General features: G+C 41.8%; 1 protein-coding gene across 2 annotated transcripts in view; it reads left to right on the forward strand.

The window, feature by feature from the left end:
- Positions 1-2,296: 2,296 nt before the first annotated feature.
- Positions 2,297-19,916, forward strand: part of P2RY8 (P2Y receptor family member 8) — a 51,228-nt gene continuing 33,608 nt past the window's right edge. The window contains exon 1 of one of the 2 annotated variants that reach the window (XM_065677541.1): positions 2,297-2,364. The gene's annotated coding sequence lies outside the window, so the exon portion shown is untranslated. The remainder of the gene's footprint in view (positions 2,365-19,916) is intronic. The other variant, XM_065677536.1, reaches the window with a different exon arrangement.

Genomic DNA, 19,916 nt, shown 5'->3' on the forward strand with positions numbered 1-19,916 from the left:
CAACCCCACTTACTGAACCATGCAGGAGCTGGGGCAAATGCCATCTTTTAGTCTGTTGCAGCCTACACTGCAACAGGTCATTTGTAACTGTTGACAAAAAAAGTGCAATAAAGTATATAGGAGCAATTGAGGTCAATGCTTGTGTATGTCACTTTAGGTTCTGCACTGCTGCCTGACTCAGAGTCACTTTAATTAAATTGTGCACTAGTTTAAAGTGAGAAACAGCAGAAAGGCAAAACTTACCCAGTTCTTTTTCCATCTCCCTCTCATCACTTCTCTGTGCAGGAAACTGGCTGCAAATTTTGATGTTGCACCAAAGCAAAGAAAAAATTCTTGCTTGGAGCAGCATCTTTTAGGAAAGCTTCTGTACAAAGAATGTGTTAATCTGTTTGTTGACCTTCATTTATACTCTAAAAGATACATGAGTCCAAGCAGTGTGCCCCACAGTAACTAGGCTGTATCTGAGTTCAGGCAAGTGAAGAACAATGAAATACAGGCAATAAAAAAAAAAAAATCATAGATAGCAACAGTATAAAATTTAGCATATATAGATAATGACCAAGCAAGAAAACAAATATCAATATTCTAATCTGAAGTGTCACCTTGAAGATCACTAACAGGAGAACAGCTTAATAGAGGAAAAATTGAATGTAACTTAAACTGAGAGACTAAACTTCAAAGGAGGGTCTTGAGGAAGGGGCATTGGCACTGTAGCACAGACTGTAGCCCAGTGAGAGGGGGGCATATCTCCAAGCAAAGCACCTCTACTAAATTAGAATTGTGTTAAGTCGGCAAGTTATTCTTATTATTACCACCACTATTTTTTACCAAGTATTCCTGACTGTTCTCGGGAGTAATATAACTAAAACTAACAAGGAGTTTTCTATTCTGTATAAAGAACTCTGAATATCTACTGGTTTTAATTATCACACTTTCTGACTTCTACTGCTTGGAAAGCCCCAACTTCCTTCTCACTTCTGAATCTTTTTACCTCCGATACTTTCACGTTGTTGCATTTCCTATTATCATGAGTGAAGCCAAGCTGGACATATGTAATTATTTTCATCTTTACTAATGCTGTGAAAGCTGCTATGGATATTGCTACCCCAATCAATTTTGCTGCTATCCTCTACTGCTTAATATATAAAGTTCTCTTAGAGGAGCTCCTGTTAAATGATTTGTCTGCTAAGGAGCAAATGAATTGCTGAAGTAACAATTTCTTTCAGCATCCCAGCTAGATCTTGAAGGTGACATCCTGTTCCCAATCTCAGACAATTGCACTAGTCAGGAGTAATTCTTACCTGATGTGATTAGCATGGGGCACTACTGCAGACAAGTTCTCTGGTTTAATAAAAGAGGAAAACAAATGCAAAAGAAGGCGGCTTAGCATAGCAATAGATTTTTACAAGGACAACAGAGATTTGCTAGATGCTGTTGGCATTACCTAATGTGATATTTGTGTCAGCTGTCTCCAAAGCAGCGTGTGCAAGAAAATCCACTGGGGTGCAAGATGAAAATATTTTACCATTAATACATAAAATAAAAATATAAGTTTTTAAAATAGTGTTTATTTCATCTTTGTGTCATGCTTTTTCAATGTCACTTTTCATAGGTTTTATAATATATGCAACATATTAGTACAGCAGTACACATACATAACTTATTTATAAGTAAACATGCATATACTGGGTGGGTGTGCTCAAAAATTTTTTACTGTTAGAGGTTCATGGTCAAAGAAGTTTGTAGACCACTGCTCTGTATCATACTGGAATCCCCTTGCACTGAACATCTCTCTGACCAGCTGCACAGCATGAGTCTCAGAACAATTTAGGACATCCTTGTGTGGCTAATCTCATATAAGTAGCACTATTGAAACAGGTTGCCTATTTTTTCCACTATGGAAAGTTAATCTTGTGGGTGAATAACAGAGACAGATCAGGCTGTTAACATGGAGACAAGTATATTGCTTCCCTCATACTTTTGTTCACCTATCTGGATTGCACTTAGAATTTTAAGAAATTCTTTGCAGCTTTCCCTGCCTTAAAGAGAGGTAGATGTACATTGTAATGTCAGTGTTGCAAAACCATATATCCGTTCTGGAAAAATAACTCTGATGGTGATGCAAGGTGAGGAAAACAGCCATACAGTGCTTCATGAGTAATGGGTGCCTCTTCCAAAAATAGATTTTTGAACTGGGGAAAAAGTATGTATCCTTTTAGCAAATATTCTAAAATAGCTTTGTCAGTGATTAAAAGAAAAGAGGAAGTAGGTGCTACAGAATAACACGTTTTTATTGGCCTCCTGCAGCAGAAATGCGTTCAGTGAGAAAAGACTGAAGGAATTCAGCGTGTTTTTAAAAATAAGGTAAGAAAATAATTTATTTATTAAAAATGTACAAAGTCATTAGGAGCAGAAGTAACTCTTTTCTCAGTTTGACTGACAAAAGTGTTGCATTTGTGGTAGCATTTGTTCAGTCTTTGTAGTTTGAAGAGTTTGAGTTTGTCTAGCCTGGATAGGAAGAGTGTTTCAAAGGCTTATGGAAGAAGGAGCTCATTCTCTGCGTGATTCTGCCACAGGAAAAAGATATAAACAAATAAGGCCACATCCAGCCCTATTTGTTTTGTGAAACTGTGATTGCTCTTTCTTATACTGTGAATTACAAAAGGGTAAATCCAGGTTTTGGTCTATCTTTACTTTGTCTGTTAGTGAGACAAATTCCAAAAGAGTAAAACCCTCCAGACAAATATTTGATTTATAAATTCCCCAAAGTCCCATGGATTATAAGTGATGTGTTTTTATTTTGCCACATTAATTGTATAATTATGTAAAGCTGTGCTGAACTGAGTACTATAGCAAACTATATTTTACTGAAAATGTCTGTATGGAATTCAGGCTTTCCTATGGTTAAACAAAGGTGTGAAAAACTTCCCTGTTTAAGGCAACAGCTGTTTTCTGGAAACAGGGTTTCAGTGTTACAACTACTGATCTAGTTAATTCATTTAGCTGACTATATATTTAGCTTTTGCTTAGTTGTGTGTTCCCACTCATGTTTTATGATACCAAGTACTTTACATATATGTCTCCATCTCAAGAAAAGGCTGAAGTTTTCTGAACTGCTTACACAATTTAAGAGCCCAAGTCAGATTTTGCCTTCTAAAGTCACTTGGGCTTCAAAAGAAACATTTTACTCAGCATCCCTTTCTAAAGACCTGATAGTGTGAACTGTGGGCAAGGTGCCCGCAGCAGCAGAAGTGAGTATGATGGAGAATGAAAACCAATGAAAACCAAAAGTCAGATAGCTGCTCATTTTATTTTACCTCTGCTCCATGGACTTGCTGCACGGAGAGGGACTGTTGTTGTTCATCTCTGTGCACACGTGTTCAACAAGCTGCTGAGAGGGGAAGTGAAACCAGCGTGGTGAGAGTGAGGGAAGGTGGATGAGATGTGGATGCTGGAGGGACAATAGAGTGGAGGAAGGTGACGTGAACTGATGTCAGTGCACTGTGGCCAGCTGAAAAATGTGGGTAGAAAATGAACTCTTCTGTGGAAAACTTTGACTGTCCTGGATGGACATCTGTGACTTTGGACACTGTGAAGAGGTGTCTGCATATTTGTGCAAACCTGGTGAACCCGTTAATGAATCAATACTCATTGCATTCAGAGCTTATGAATACTCAGGTTGACAATATACCGAGCTTTTCAAGTATTTTAGGTAAATCAATAATAGTTAAACAAAGGTTCTTTCTACAAAGAAAGGGTATTACAGAAGTGGTTTTTTTGGTGGGTGATTTTCCTGTGGAACAGTTAATGTCAAAAAGTCTGGTTTCTGTCCACTGTTCTCAAAGGGCAATTACTTGACAGCTGAGGATAAACCCCAGTGAGCCACTGGAAAAGTACAGCAGTTTTCAACAGTTTCTATATGACTTTTTTGAGAAGGATGAAATGTTCTGAAAGGGAATTGATATCTCCTGTAGAAAATCCCATGAAAGGATTAGAGCAGAGCCTGTAGTCTTATAGCTTTTCCTCTCTACATCTGTTTGATGTGACACTATAGCCGGAGTTCAACATGACAGCCTGGTACCTGTGCTTCTCTACTGAAAGGATAACTCCTAATGGGAAATGTTCAAAGTACTTCCTTTTCAGTTGCACTCTTTTGATCGAGTGCTTGCGTCTTCACACACACATACATAATAGCTGTGCTCTGATTTTTTTCCTCAGTTTTCTGCCCTGACATTCATTTAGGAAATTACTGGAGCCCATAAAACCAAGTACGTACACAAACTAGAGTAGCTGAGAAGTGAGCAGAAGAGCACCCTTTTGCTTTTGCTTTCCCATAAGGATGTCTTAGAGGCTGGTGAGGACAGGCTGCCCCAGAGGAGCCAAGGCTGGCTGGGAGGCTGGCAGGGCTGTAACTTTCCCAAAGGTCTATCGAGCAGCACCCAACAAAGGAGCAGGGATGGGGTAAGATGGTGCCCATCTCCAGCACAGAGTCCTAAAGCCATCAGCACAGCCACAGTGATGGGATGGGTACAAGTCCACCAGGGTGCAGTAGGTGATGGCCAGCAGCTACAGGGTTGAGCCCAGACTGTGGTGTAGCTCAGGCAAGGACCAAGACTCAGGGTCTGTTCACAAATGCAGTTCCCAGGAAAATGAGAGATGTAAAGATGCCCCAGTGGTAGCCGCAGCAATTTCTGCCCTGGCAGCATGACCCCATGTTACCCAGCTGCGCAGCAGCAGAGACTGAGCAGGGGCAGCTCGACTCTGAGGAGAGGGGAAGGGCAGCACTCAGGCGCTTGGAGAAGAGGAGCTCAGCAGCAGAGCTCGTGTGAGTGTTACTGGAAATGCTGTTGTTTTACCTCAAGTGTTTTCTTGTAAACACTTTGCAACATCAACAAAGTTGCTGGGTCCCAGCTGGTGCTCTCAGGGTCCGGCAGTGTGGGGCCACCAGTGTGAAAGAGCTTTAGGCCATGGCTATGGCCTGAGAAGCCCATGCTTGGAGCAGAGGCTTTAAAGTATTTGTGCAGCAGGCAATGGGCATACTCAGTAACTCAATAAAATCCTCGAGCATTTGCTGTAGCAGATAAACATGAAACCCTCAGGAGAATTAGCCTCCTGGAACAGGGGCAGCACCCAAGGTGTGTTTCATCTGAGGAAATACCATAATTTCTTGGAATCTTTGGGTTTTGGGGAAAAGAAAAAAAAAAATAAAGTCTCTGTGTGTCTAGTTTTGTTCTGACTCAGACCAAACCCAAATCTTGAAAACGCCTGTACTTCCCAGAAACCTCAGCACTCTTTCTGATCATCTCTGGAAGGAAGCTCGCTCTGCCAGTCACCATTTTGTTCCTCAGAAGAAAAAAGGTTGATTTTGCACAAGGCTCTTTCAGGAAGCACATTGTTCTCTTGTGGCTGTGGCTGAACTTTTCAGAACAGACTTTCACAGTAGAGAAGAGAGATGAGTCTGCAGCTGCAGTGAGGTAGGATAGACTGGAACACGTAAAAGCATTGAAAGTTGAGAACATCATGAATTTGCTTCATACAGACACAAGGACAATGACTTTTTGTAGTGTGGTATGGACTGACTGCTCTGAGGAGGGGATAAAGGCAGACAGTTTTGAAATACCTCTCTTTCTACAGGCAGTGGTTAGACCGTAACAGACATGCTAGCTGATAACAATGTGGCTTACTTGTATTTCAATAGGAAGCTTCAATGCTCTACTTGATACTTCAATGCACTAAAAATATTGCTGACAATACTACTCACGTGAGCATGCAAATGAGCTTCACATCACTTGTTTTAGACATTAAAGTGCCTTTCCAGGCAGTGATGTAGTTCAAGTTAAACACAGGTAAAAGGTCTAATCTGAACAATGTAGACATTTTCCACTTCTTATAAGAGGAGCTTTTTTCCTTTTTATTTATTTATCACTACCTCACCATTTACGGGCAAGAGCACTGACATGTTTTTGACTGAATCTTCTGTGCAGTAAGAGCTGCTTGGCAAAAACATCTCAATATAAAAGTTGTAATGGAATCAAGGAAATTGTCTGTATAGTCTTGCTGACTCCCTTTAAATGACTTATACTTTTGGCAGTTCCACACAGAGAGATTGGTTTATCTTCAGCTGGGCACAACAAAGCAAAAATTACCAGTGGTTTCTGGTGAGATCCCACAGGGAGAAAACAGAGCTTTGTTGACAGTGTAAGTGCAGTTTCATTTATGGGTTGAGAATGTGAGCCAGCCACGCCACAAAATAAAAGCCAGTATGCTGGGCTTTCTATTGCCTCACGTATGTATGTGCAGTGGAAACTACTTTTTCTGTAGATGTGGTAGGAAATAAATCCTGCCTTAAATAAATTGATTGAATGATGAGCTTGCCAAATTATTATAGTTCTTGCTTGAAACAGCTTGAAACTGGTTCTGTGCCAGTGAAGGTGCTTGGAGGTAAATATAGCTTGAAGTTTTTAACTGTTGGATGTTGAACTGACTTGGTAGTAAATGAAGGCCCTGGCTGTAATTCACAGACAAGTCATGAGCTGGGTATGGAGGTCAAGGACACCATTGCTAAAACACAAGGAAAGGAAAAGGAAAGCGATGAATAATTTGCAGTTCAGTGCTTCCTTTTTTTCTGCCTTCTCATGCTGGTGATGGATACAAAGTCCATTTTTCAAAATCTGCTTGTGAAACAGCTGAAGAAGTGCTCATGGCCCTTACTAGTGAGGAACATGCAATGAAAGGAAATGCAAACACTAGGTTTTGACTTGTTTTGTATTTGTGAGGTTAAAGTTCGCCATAAACTCAGCATGAAGGCACAGCATTAAGATTAAAAGACTTATGGTACCTGGTCTGAGTCAGAGCAAAAAAAGTCTCTTTCTTCAGAGACATTTCAGGTGCTTTATTACTGTAAGAAGACCAGTAATATGGGAATGAACTTTCAGTTACAACTCTCTGTTTGGGGGTCAGAAACTTGCCATTCCAGTCATGCATCAAAGCATGGCATTAAACATGTTCTTCCTGCCCTGTCTCGGCAGCAGTTCCCTGGAAATGAACAATAGGGGTTTTTAGCAGGTGCCACTGCCTCAGCCTCAGGAATCCAGAAGTAATTCAGCAGCATCTCTCTTGCTATGATCTGCTCAACCTGAGGCAGATCTCCATTTGGGTGAGATGAGGGCACTTGCCTTTCTGTCCTCAAATCTTAGGCATCTGCATCCAAAGATGTCCTCTGACACAAAGCCAAGCCACCTGCCTGAATCCCAGCCTGGGAGCGTGTCCCAGGAGCTCTGAGGCAGGTACAGGTGTTTTGCTTACAACATCTCAAATCTCTGTCACCCCTCAGCCAGACATTTTAAGATCCTACATTGGAATGGCTACATTTATGTTATCCCAATGCTTTGCATGAGGACCAGCTCCTTGTAATGTTTGCAAACAAGTCTGGCTCACTTTGACGTTGTTTATTGGACAGTACTGAATTCTGATGACTGTATTCTGGGCCATTGCTTCTTGGGCTTTAAGATTTTTTATATAACTATTTTTTTACAGCATTTTGAATTATTCCTCAGGGCTATCTGGATGAAGCTATCAGAAGTCAGCATTTTTTTCCTCTCACTTGCCTTGAAAGCACCAAAGAGCCCCCCAAAAGCAGGATATATAGAAGATACATTCTCACCTTCTGTACATACTGCATTATTTTTCTTCTGCCTCCTAAAGTGTCATATTTTTCTGCTGTGGATGAGCTCTATCCGGAAGGAGAAGTCAGGCACAGTAGATACCTTGGCAGGAGTGAGTCAAATGGAAAAGGGACAAAAGGAAGTAAAATGCTCAGTGTAGGTGAATAAACTGTCCTCCACAGGGAGTTCAGGCAGGAGATGGAAGGCCAAATTTCATACTGTCTAAAAAAGATTGTTAAGATTTGTGTGTGGTAAAGGGCACGCTAGTAAAATAGTTGTGAAGACAAGTGGAAGAAAGAGAGTATTATTGGGTGTCAGAGCTTACCTTCCACCCTAGGACAGCACATACTTCCATTCCAAGCTGTGCTGTCAGTGTTGGTATCTGCTGACTAAACCCCAACACTTTTTCATTGCTGTAACACCAGTTTTCCTGCTCATTGCTGATAACCATAATCATTTCAACACGGAAACATCAACTGAAACTTTTATCTCGGGACTGAATATATGCTTTTCCACACGGAGGAAAAGTCAATGGAGATAGTGTCAAAAAATGTATGAATTATAGCGATAGATTCTTGTTCTTTCCTTCATGTTTACTTTACATTGTTTCTTGAAAAATAGGATAGAGCTCCAAAGAGCAGGGTAGCAACACCGTTGCAAGAATTATCTCCCAGGGTTGATTTCTGCTAGGACAGATTACAGAGTCTGGAGGAGCACAAGGTCCTTGCTGGAGGTACTGCTGTAAACCAGCGTACTTGCATGGCACCACCTGGTGGGTAGCTGCCCATCACTACAGCTTCGAAATCCGACATGCATGATGGCGATTCCTGAACAAGTCTTTTGCATTTTGTCAATGGTTGGATTCACAGTCAAGCCCAGATGCACCGCCTCCCCGCCCCCCCAGCAGATGCACAAGGGAAAGGGTGAACATGATTATGTAGTCAAAGAGCAATCTTTCTCACAATGTTTGTACAGAGGGAGAGTGATTTTTCATGCTATTATCTCATAGTTTTCATAAGTTTGACATCCCAAGCTACTTTAAAAATGTCATTTTACCTTTAATAAATGCCTGCCTTCCTTTTGGAAACTTCCTTTCCTGTTGATCTGGAAACATTTAGTCAGCAGCTTATATTCCATGCTGCAGCTGCAAAAATATCCTTCAGAGAAGGATTCACCTACATCTCGCACCAGCAGCATGACTCCTTTTGTGCCAGTGCAGCTGCCTGGGATTCTTCTACCTCGTCATATTCAAAATGGCTGATGAGGCTGGATTTCTCTCTTTTCTCTCAAGGGAACTTTTTTGTGGATAAATGGAACCAGTTTAGGTTCAACTCCAGATCACCTCAGATCCTTTTTTAATTGCATTCATTTGTTCTTTTCAATTAAAATTTGAACTTTCTTCTCACCCTTTTTGCTCTTAAAGAAAGTTTATCATCCCCCTAGTTGCAGAAAAAAGTTTTGAAGGTATGAATTTCAGTGAATGTTGCAGAAAAAAGTTTTGAAGGTATGAATTTCAGTAAATGACAATCTATAATACTAGCTTTATAAGTACTAGCTTTTATAAGAAAAAAAACCTGATTTTTAAAACAACCTATTTATATTTCTCACATTTAGTATTTCTAGACACATGAGACTGGTAGTAGGACCTCCAGGTTAAAATGCTAAGGAATAAAAATACAGTGTTACTTTCTGGTCCCATGCTCTAGTTCTGCAATATTTAATTTGAAAGGTCTGTAGGCATAGCTAACAATACCCTAGACTTAATCAGCTGGAGCATCAGTTGCACAAACTGGTACTAACTCAGATTCATGTTTTTAATTTTTCTAACCTGTACACCCACAGAAATGAAATTGTTATTTCTCTTTATGAGGAACTGGGGGGAGGGGGGAGATTACTTTTATACTCATTTGTTATCAGGTTTCTTCTAGGCTTTGCTCTAAAATAGTTTAGTTTCATATACTGAGTATGCCATGGCCAGTTTTGAGAACCTGCATGCTGAATATATATGCTCAGAAATGGCACTAATGAGTTTAACTTATTGATAAACCCATAAGTTAAGACTTGCCTGTCTGGAGTAAGTCACAAAGGATGGGATTCAGTCTAAAATGTAGGTGTCTGGGTTAATCTTGTCAACTGGGAAGAAATGGGCACTTATAGAAAGAGATTTCATTTTATTCCAGGGCAGCAATTTCAGAGACATGGGACAGACTGCCTTCCAGACAAAGCTAATGTGATTTTTAGCCACAAAACTTCTGCAGTATCAGTTGATTAGTGCTGGAGCTTTAAACTGACTCTTATCTGGCCTTATAGAGTAGAAGATAAAAAGGAAATAGTATCTTAGCTGACAAAACAAAGGTGAAGGTTGCTATAAGCTATAGCTTTGCCTAAGAAAACTCGTTCATACAATTTGGAAGTAGATGATCTTAGGGTCCTTTCCAGCCCTAACTATTCTATAATTCTATGAATCAGCCAGGTTGGAAAAGTCCCACCCATTACCCCAGCACTGCCAAGGCCACCACTAAACCGTGTCACTGAGGGACCCATCTATACAGTTTTTGAACACTTCCAGGGACAGTGATTCCACCACTGCCCTGGGCAGCCTGTGCCAATGCCTGACAGCCCCCTCGGTGAAGAACTTTTTTCTAATATCAAAACTAAACCTCCCCTGCAGCTCCCAGCTGTTACCTCTTGTCCTAATCCTTGTTACTTGGGAAAGGAGACCAAACCACCTCCATCCTCTCCATCGGTTTTTTGTACAACTGGCCAAGTCTGAATTAAGTAAAGTAATGGTGGCAGTGAAGAGGGAACCAAGGGAAGTGTTTGGATTGCAATTGCTCCTGCACATCTGCAGTTCAGTGCTGGCCTGTGTCATGGCTTTGGTCAAGCAGTGGCAAATCCCTGAGGGTGGTCAAAGCTCCCTAGCTGCTCTTTGATCTGACAGTCAAAGCAGAGGCCTTGAAGACATATCAGGCTCCCCAAGAAGTTGCAGTCTCTGCTGCAGGATTCTGAAAGTATATTTTGGGGGACAGAGCCCTGCATTGCATCTAGCCAGAGCCTGCTGAAGAGAAAGAAGCTGGGGAGAAGGGGGGATAAGGAGCAAAGGCTTTATAATCAGCAGTTTTGATTTTCCTGAATGTGACCTGGCATCAGTTACAACAACAGAGGAATCTTGGAAGAGGGTTGGCCGTCCCTCCTGCTGCTTCTCTTCCCTTCCCTGGGACAGCAATTGTTTGCTGCTGCCTTGCTCTTGCAGGAGCAGGAGGATGTTTGTGGTTCCAGCTGTTGCTATTATGGACAGCTCGGATCGAAAAGGGAGAGCCGGCAACTTCTGCACTGAAGGAGGATCTTGCAGAATGTGGGAGCAAGGGTTTCATGCTCATGAAGGTGCATACCTTTGTATGGGGAAGGAAGGTGGTGTCAGTCAAGGCTTCTACATGTGTGATGAAGAAAATTGGCTTACTGAGCAATGAAATTTATTTGCATGCAGTGTAGCTCAATGAGCTGCAATTACTGACATACTAGCCTTGATTTTTACCCTGTTTCCTGAAATCCTTTCTCCTTATTAAGTCTGGGTATTCCCTAATGCTTCCTCATTAGTGAATGCTAACTAACTGTGTCATAAATTGCTGATTTAGAAAACATGTTTCATTTCCCCCATTGTTATGGAAAACAATAGATGAGCTTAAACCTGCAGGAAGTGTCTCTTATCATCCCCAGCCATAGGCTCATTAAACACACAGCCTCTCACATTTGCAGCTAGAATCAGAAATTACAAACGGGTCACTACATATTAATAAAAGCTGAGGCTCCCCCTCATCTGTGAATGTGGGAGTCAACAAGGAAGATGAATAATATCCCCCATACCTGAGCAGGAGGAATTTTCAGGGTAGAAAATCCAATACAAATTAGCTTATGTTGTGGGAACCAGGGAAACACAAAATATTTTGATTTTCTGGAGGCTTACACATGTTCAGCGACTTGAAAATCTGCCTGCCATCTAGCTACCACTTTAAGTTAAAAATTCTTTCACTTTCTACCAAGGCCTTAAGGTTAAAGAAACTTCAACAGTAGATGGGGAAAAAGGAATCAAACCTGAGGAAAAAGAAACCCAGAGAAAAGTTTGCTTCAGGTCATAGCAGGGTTTTTTCTTTTCATAAAACCATAGTGCTAGACTACACAGGAAACAAAGAATTCCTGGAAAAGATATAATTTTTTTTTTCAATTTTCCCTTTTCTCATGTGGCTCCTAGCTCCTTCTTAAGAGTTTGTTCAGTGCCGAACTGGTTTGTGAGGACCAAGGAAATGCTGCTGCAGATGCTTTTTGGACTCTGTCAGCCAAACTGACTTGCTTCTCTGCCACTGGATCCAGGTTTCCCAAAACATTCCAGGTCATGTAGGAGAAGCAGTGGCTCACACTGGTCCAGCAGGTTGGCCATTTCAACTGGAATAGATATTGCTGCTTTCAGTGTCTCTGTTAGAGCTACACAAATATGCTAGGGCCTTCCTCCAAGCGACTTCAGATTCATTTGCTCACTCATGGGTGTATTTTCCTGCAGCTATAGTAAATGCTCCCATACTTGCTGCTGGCCAAGGAGTTACGAGGCCCACTTGGTGATCTGCTCCCTTGCCTTCAGGGAAGGGAGCTCAAGCTGTCATTTGGCTGCTGCTGTTAGGCCTGTTATATTTGCGTGTGGCAGCATACAGCCCGCAGGAGGATTTTGGTGTCCATCAAACAATTGAGAGCACCTGCGTTCATTGTGTCAGTAGTTCAGCATCATGGCAGAAGTCACCAGGAGAGACTGTTACCTGTCTCCTGTAGGAACGAGTCCAGAGGAAGGCCATGAGGATGATAAGGGACAATATGCCTTATAAAAAACCAAAACAAAACAATAAAAACCAAAACAAACCCCCCAAAAAACAAAGAACTAAAAAAAAAGAAACCAACCAAACAAAAAAATCCCCCAAAAGACCCCCAAACAAGCCACAAAAAAAACCCATAGGATTAAATCCTACTAAATTTAAGCAACCTAAACATGTAAAGCACCTTCTAATCAGAATCCTGTTAGCAAGAAATGGACTGAATCTAGGGTGACAAGAGAAAATGGGACTGGAGAAGAGAGAGGAATAATAATTGAGAGGGAGTAAAACCACACATTAGTGGAAACATTTATTTGGTGGAGCAGCTATTCAGAGTACCTAAGAAAACATCCTTTCCTGGTGTAGTATGTACAAATGCCAAAATTGCTATTAAAACTGTGAGACATACTAAACATTGCAGAAAATTAGTTTTAAAAATAAATATTTATTTATGGAAGAAAATGCATAGTATTTTCCAAGATAAAAATAAAGTTTTTCTGACATGTAAGGGAATTTGCTGCTTAAATACACATAATACGCACATTTTAGAAATAAAACGTGTTTATTCTCCACCTATTTGGCCTTCTTTCCTAAAAAAGGGTAATCCCAGAACGGATCACCAAATCCATCCTACTGCTCAGCCAGCATTAGCTAACAAAACAGGATAGATGCCCCGGAGTGAATGCTGCACACTGCCTTGCCAGCCCTTTGCTTGCTCGCTTCCCTGTCAGCCAAGGCTCCTGTCATGTCCCCTGTAGCTGCTACATGCTTCAGGCTCCCTCTGTGAAATTTCCCTCTAACTGACCCGGAGGTCTTTGCTGTGCAGCAGGAAAGCCTGTGTTGCCTGCTGTCTCCAGGAAGGAGCAGGTTCTTCATCTGCGTGCTCTGTCACCCTGCACAGTTGCCTTCTGCAGAAGAAGGCGATGCTCCAGTTCAGGCCATGTGAAGCAGCCTCGGGCAATGCCCAGGAGCTGTTCTTTTGAAGCTGCGAACATCTGAGATGTTCAGGACTGCACCTTTGGTGTGAGTATTCTTCAAGACTTCACTTCCACTTTGGAAGATACACAGCACTTTTCAGCACAGGAATGACAGAGAGAAGCTCACTTTCATATGTTTGTTGCCCTGAGATGTTTCCCTTAAGAAACACTACGTAGGTTAGAGACTCTGCTTTAGCTCACAGGTCTTTTTGTGCTTTCCCTCTGCTCACTAGCAGTGGCATCACAATTATTCAAAACTTTGCCCTGAAAACTTCTCGCTTCCCCTGGTACACAATCTTGGGAAACCAAAAATCACACTAACGCTTTCAAGTTTGTTTTGTGTAAGATTTTTATGATGTGTTATATGCTTGATACAGTGATAGCAGTAATCCAGTTAGCCTATATTGCCAAACTGAAGAGCTTGTTTGGGGTTATATAAGCTTTGCTGGCATTAAACAGTCCCCTCTTTGATCCCATTGTTTGTTATTTTGCTACAAAGAGTTTCAGCAAAAGGCACAAATGAAGATCTGCAGATGCATTCCTGAGACATGCAATGGAACTGAAGATATGCCAAGAACTTCCTGACAGAAGAATTGCAGAACTCAAAATACATTTCTTCTGGAAAAGATACACAATATAATTTTATTTGGGGCCTGAAAAGACTGCTATTTTAGAGCTCAGATTGCAAAAACCACAGAAGAGTGTATGCTGCTCTCTGCCAGAACATGATTGCAAATTCTCTGAGAGACAATTCTTGGCACTAAATACAGATCAGTGTGAATAGCAAGAAAGGAGCAGATCTTCCTTGGCATCAGAATACTCCAGGATATGTATTAGAAATGCAAGGTACACATTAGTGCAGGGGCCCTGCACCCTGCTGGACTACATTTCTGGGGCTTAAAAAAGACCTCTTCTAAAGCTTCTTTCCCGTTTTCATTGTTAAAGGAAATGACTGAAGACAATACAATAAACATTCAGTCATGCAGCAAACAAATATCTTTTCTGAGAGCATAATTCATTGTTGCCTGGGTCAAGGGTAAGTATAGATGAGTTTATAGAGCCTGCAGTTAAAAACAGAATGGCACAAAGACACGCAGGTTAGCTTTAATCTGCCTACGTAAATTTGGTTTCCTCTTTGCAGTCAGCATGGACACAGTGTTAACACATTGTACGTATGTTTTCTAATAGTGTTGATGATTTTGTCAGCCATTTATGGTCACGGCCCAGCACATTGTGTAGTCTCTAGTATCTGAAGTGTACGGCAAAGCATAGCACAGCAGAAACTCAACCTGGTGCTTTGCACCTCTCCCCTCCCACAAGCTGGCCTTACAGCTTCACCTGCTGCCCAAAGTTTGGCTCTAGGTCCGTGTCTGCTGCCAGGGAGCACCAGCCACAGAAGGGGCTCCATGGGGCTCAGCTGCACCCTGTGGGAGCTGGGGTCATGCTGCAGCTGGAGTGCTGCAGGCATCTAAGGCACCAGTTTTGCACTGAGGCTGTTGCTCCTCTGGAAAGCTGCAGCTGAGAGCACACCTGCTATAGCAAGTGCCCTGGGCAAGCAGCTCTCCTCTCCAGCTGCCTGGGCTCTCCAACAGAGGCTTCGTGAGCCATTCTGCTTCCTTGCTTCTTTCCCATCTTACTGCACATCCACAGGTGCTGCCCTCCTTGCATTCCCTCTTAGCTGGCTCCCTGTGCCCCCTCAATATCCCAGGTGCCATGGGCTCTTCCCTGAGTCACCCCAAAGTACCTTCCCTGGCCTGAGTGGGAGCACTTTGCATGCACAGCTTTACAAGCAAAAGCAATGAGGATGTATGGAACAAAGCTGTAGACCCATAAGGATGTCAGTAAGCATGGAATCATTACAGGAGCTGCAATGATTTTACTCTCCTCTCAGCAGAACTGGGAATACAATGTGACCCTCGCTTTTTTTTTATCTCATAGTTCCCAGGAATAATTACAAGTTTGAAAGTACTGCCTGGTGCTCATATCATAAGAGTAGGATCCAGGTTTCTGATTCGAGCTGCAACAGAGAGATCTTTGGAAATATGTACCACCTAACCTTTTTCTCTCTCACATGCCACTTCCTTTCTGCAAGAAATAGTACTAATCTTTTTGTATGCATATTGCTGAAAGAATTTCTTCGCTAATGTGTGGCTGGAAATATCAAAAGCTTTTCTGGGTGTAACCGCCACACAATCAATAATTAATGAGCAGTAAAATCATCTGCCTTTTTTTCTTTTTTTTCCCCCCTTTTATTAAAAAGAAGGGGAAAACAGATTTCTGTTGAGACACGGATGACACCTTTAAGCAACGGTGCATGATAAATTAAGAAACTGGGTGGAGTGCTTCCTTCCTGTAATCCGTTTGTAATCAGTGAGAAGTTAGAGACAAATAGGATGCCTTACATAACGTCTGAAAAACAACCCTTTTACACTTAAAAGAAAGAGACTCTCCAGCCTCCCAGGTGGGCCTAGTCCTGAGTCCTCTCAAAGGCCTGGGTCACAGTCTCTCTGCCTTGGCAGGTGGAATCACTGGTGCTGGCCACTTGATAACTCACCTTTTGTTTTCCCTTCTTGTTCAGTAGGCAGGTGTAGAAGTAAATGTGTCTTCAAGGGGCTTTCAGTGGCAGTCAAGACTTGACAGCATCTGCTTACCCAAACATGAATGAACATATTTTTTCCATCAGCTCTGTGATACAAGAAGGGGACAGAGAGGAACCCCCCTTCCCCAAACCAACAGGGGTTCCCACCGTCCTCTATGAGATAGCCACAGCCTTGATTTTCAACACCCGCTGTTTAGAGCTGATGGCTGCTCCATATTCCAGTTTGTAATATCCTACATCTGGGCAACAAAACCAGAAAAATCCCATTTTCCAAATAGGTGCAAAACAAAGCAGAAAGACTTCAGTTGTTGAAAACAGAAAGCAAAAACAAATTCAAAGCATTAAAAAGCAATTATTTGTAATCACAAAAAAAACTTCTGTTAGACGAGTGCATTGACTTTTACAGGAGCTGGCAATTTTCCTGCCTGTTTTGTCCAAGAATTAGAGAGCACAGTTACAAGGAACTAGGAAGTCAAACAGCCTGAAGAAAGGCTTCCCACTTGCATGTCCTTCATTTGGGGTTGGACAAGATTATCTTTAAAGCTCCCTTCCAACCCAATCCATTCAGTGATATATCCATGAGAGTGGTTAATCAGGGAACAGGAAGACAGGAAACATTGGTTTCCTGCCAGTCTGCCCACCAGTCACTCAAGTGTCTGGGTTGGCTGAGGTCTGGCAGGAAACAAGCCTTGCTTCTGACTGGGGTAACCAAACAACCTTGATGACCAACAGCAGAAGTTTTGCTGAACTTATATATCCCTAGTAACAGAGTTTTTGACCCTCCTGACTTCAGCTGGTCAGTCTCCAGGTGCTTCATGGCATGCTGCCAGAAACTGAGGCCAAGAGTATGTCCACTCCACTTTGGGAAAACTTTAGTTGAAGCGGTCTTACTAGCTTCTCCTAGGAACTATGGGGCAATGCTCAATTGCTTCAAACATAAGACTGTAGAGGGACCACCAGACCCTCTGCAGAACCATAGGGATTTGTCTCTTGAGCTAACCCAGTCTTTGAGAAGGCTTCAGAGAAATGGGTGTGTGACCATGTCAGCAGAGAGTATCCTGTCTGTCTAATCTTGGGGCCCCAGCTCAAGCAGGTGCTTGGAGAATGGCAACAAGAGAGTGCATTTTCCTCCAACCCAAGTTATCCAAGCTTCTGACCACTCTCCTTGTCTCTGTACAGGAGAAAGTTCTTTCTGCAAAATGCAATAAACCAATGGACCAAGGTCTGAATCCTGCCTCCTCCAAACCCTTGTCCCACAGAAACAGAACCTGAGGTGCTTACTCCTGAGTCCAGTCCTTAAGTTCACAGAAATTTAAACACATCTTTAACAAGGCAAATGACAAACATAACTGGATTTCATATGACTGGTGGAAAAATACCCCCAATAATTAAATACAAAGGAAGAAACTCTGATCCCTGCTTTATTTCTTTTTTGGTCTTTAATGCCCCTTTTACACTGCCTGGGAAAATTATGGGAGACCCACTTATATGGGGATCATACCCTGAAATAGATATAATAGCAAGGGGAAGTCACCTTTAAAGTCTGACTGAGTGTCAGGATTATCAAACTGAAATCTGCCTAGTAGCAGATGTTAGTCAGACCAGCAATCAGTCAGCAAACACAGAGTTTTCTAAACGATTTCAAAACAAGTTGTTAGTTTTCTTGAAGCTGAGTCAATTCAAGATAAGTTTCTAGCCACTTTGTGCTGTGCAGGTTGTTTTATTCAGAGAAAGCTTGTGTACTGCTGCACTTCACTGCAGTCTGCAATTCAGGCAGTGATCAAAACTGCAATGACAGTGGTCAACACCTTAAAACCCCTGGTATACTGAGGATCATGGATAAAATTGTCAAGAATTCTTAATTAATCAAAAAATGTGTATGCTATTTTGTGCTGATGAGAATTTCATTTTCAGCCCAAATGCATCTTTTTACTCGGGAATTTTTTCCTAAAAATCTCAGTGCTAGATTCACAAGGGTGCTGTGAGGTGACAGCCACAGACCTGGAAGCAGAGCTCTGGCACTTCACAAAGTGGGGTTTAGTTTCAACAGCACAAAACTGAGGCACCTCTTGGTTCTCGATCCAATCATCACCTCTCTCCCAGGAAGAGTCACCAGTCACCAGACTGCAGATTCAGTCTGCACAGAGAGTAATTTGATATTTTATACAGCATAGAATAGGAAAGACAAATCTGTGTCTGAACTCGCACTTTGATGTGTGCCAGAGTGCCAGGTCGAAACATGTGCTCTCTGCCTACTCCTACCTAAGGCTCTTTTCCCTGCTACCCTGCTTCTCCCACTCCCTTGCCCATCATAGAGTATTCACTCCCCTCTGCCATCTGTTATCACTCGCCTTCTCTTTGTCCCCAGACATTTTTGCATCCCTTGCTTGCAGTAATGTCTCACTCACCTGTTCCTACTCTGCCTCCACACGGCACAGGAACTCTTGCTCAGGCTGCAAGAAAAACACATGCCATGAGTCTCATTTGGAGAATGCCTCCAGTTTTGCATAGAAACCAAGGGGCATGAGTGAGTGTGTTTGGAGGGGGAGGAGATGTACAGGGTCTCAGAGTTCTGGGGTGTAACCAGGATACACCTCAACGTAAAACGTAGGAAGTTTCCCTGGATGTGATAGAACAGATCTAGTTGGAGAGATCCTGACCCCAAACTATGCTGCAGTGACTGAAATGCTCCCCCAGGCAATGGAAGGCCCATCTCAAGCAAAGCAAAGACCTTGAGCAAATCAGACTGCTTCCTCTGGGCACCAGGAGCCAGAGCCACATTCAGGTCGCCCTCAAGGTTGGTGCAGATTTGCCCTAGAGGAAGATCTCTGCACTAGAGATAAACTGAGGAGCTTTCTAGCATCACTTTAAAAAAAATAAAAAAGTCTAAAATACTACCAGAGTAGTGTAAAATGTCTCACATAAAAGTCATGTCCCCATCTCCCAGGAGAATACAGGCAAAGTGCAGATTCTCACCAAGAAAGGCAGGAACCCAAATATGCAAAGACTGCTTGAGATGGCTCTCGGGAGGACTCACAAGATGAACTTATGACACTACTGAGCTCAGTAAGAAGCCGACTATGGACTTACAGAGAGCTAGAACTTCACCTAAAAGAAACTGATCTATAAAAAATCACATCATTGCTCATAATCATTTTGAAAGATGTCATTAATCTTTAGAGTGATGCTTTGTTTATCTGCTTGCTTTCTCAGGAAATTTTAACATGGTGAAACGAGTCCCATCAAATTACCTTGTAATACCTCATAATAATAATGAATGGTGATCATCATGATCATCATGATAACAATAATAAACTTTCTTTTCATTATTATATGAGATACCGTAGCATATTGCAGAGCAGCATTAATTACTGCTTATATTAATTATATTATATAGTACTTCCAGACTTTCAAATTGCATGTTTTTTTACCAAAAGTAAATGCGGATTTTTTTTTTTTGTTCTGAAAGTCCCTTTCCCCAGTTTTAGAGAGAAAAACTTATTTAAAAATGGTAAGGAGTAAAATTTGGAAAATGTTAAATATCTGTAGTCTTAAGGATCAAACGGTGGAAAAAAGCTGCACTTCTATTTGAACTGAAAGAAGATTGTTGTCATAAAAGTAGCAACCTAAGAATCAAACCAAATCTCATTAGTTTTTAGGAGGTCTGATTCAATATATTTTGCATGCTTTGAGGTTGTGAGACTGAAACTCCTTCCTGTTTACCTGTAGGCTCACAGTGAGAAGCAATTCTGGCAGCTGACAAAGACTGACAGTTGATTCATTTTTTGTGTGTGAAAGTGAGAGGAGTCAAGGCAAGAAA

Source organism: Lathamus discolor, chromosome 4, assembly GCF_037157495.1.
Source record: "Lathamus discolor isolate bLatDis1 chromosome 4, bLatDis1.hap1, whole genome shotgun sequence".
Classification (NCBI taxonomy): domain Eukaryota; kingdom Metazoa; phylum Chordata; class Aves; order Psittaciformes; family Psittacidae; genus Lathamus; species Lathamus discolor.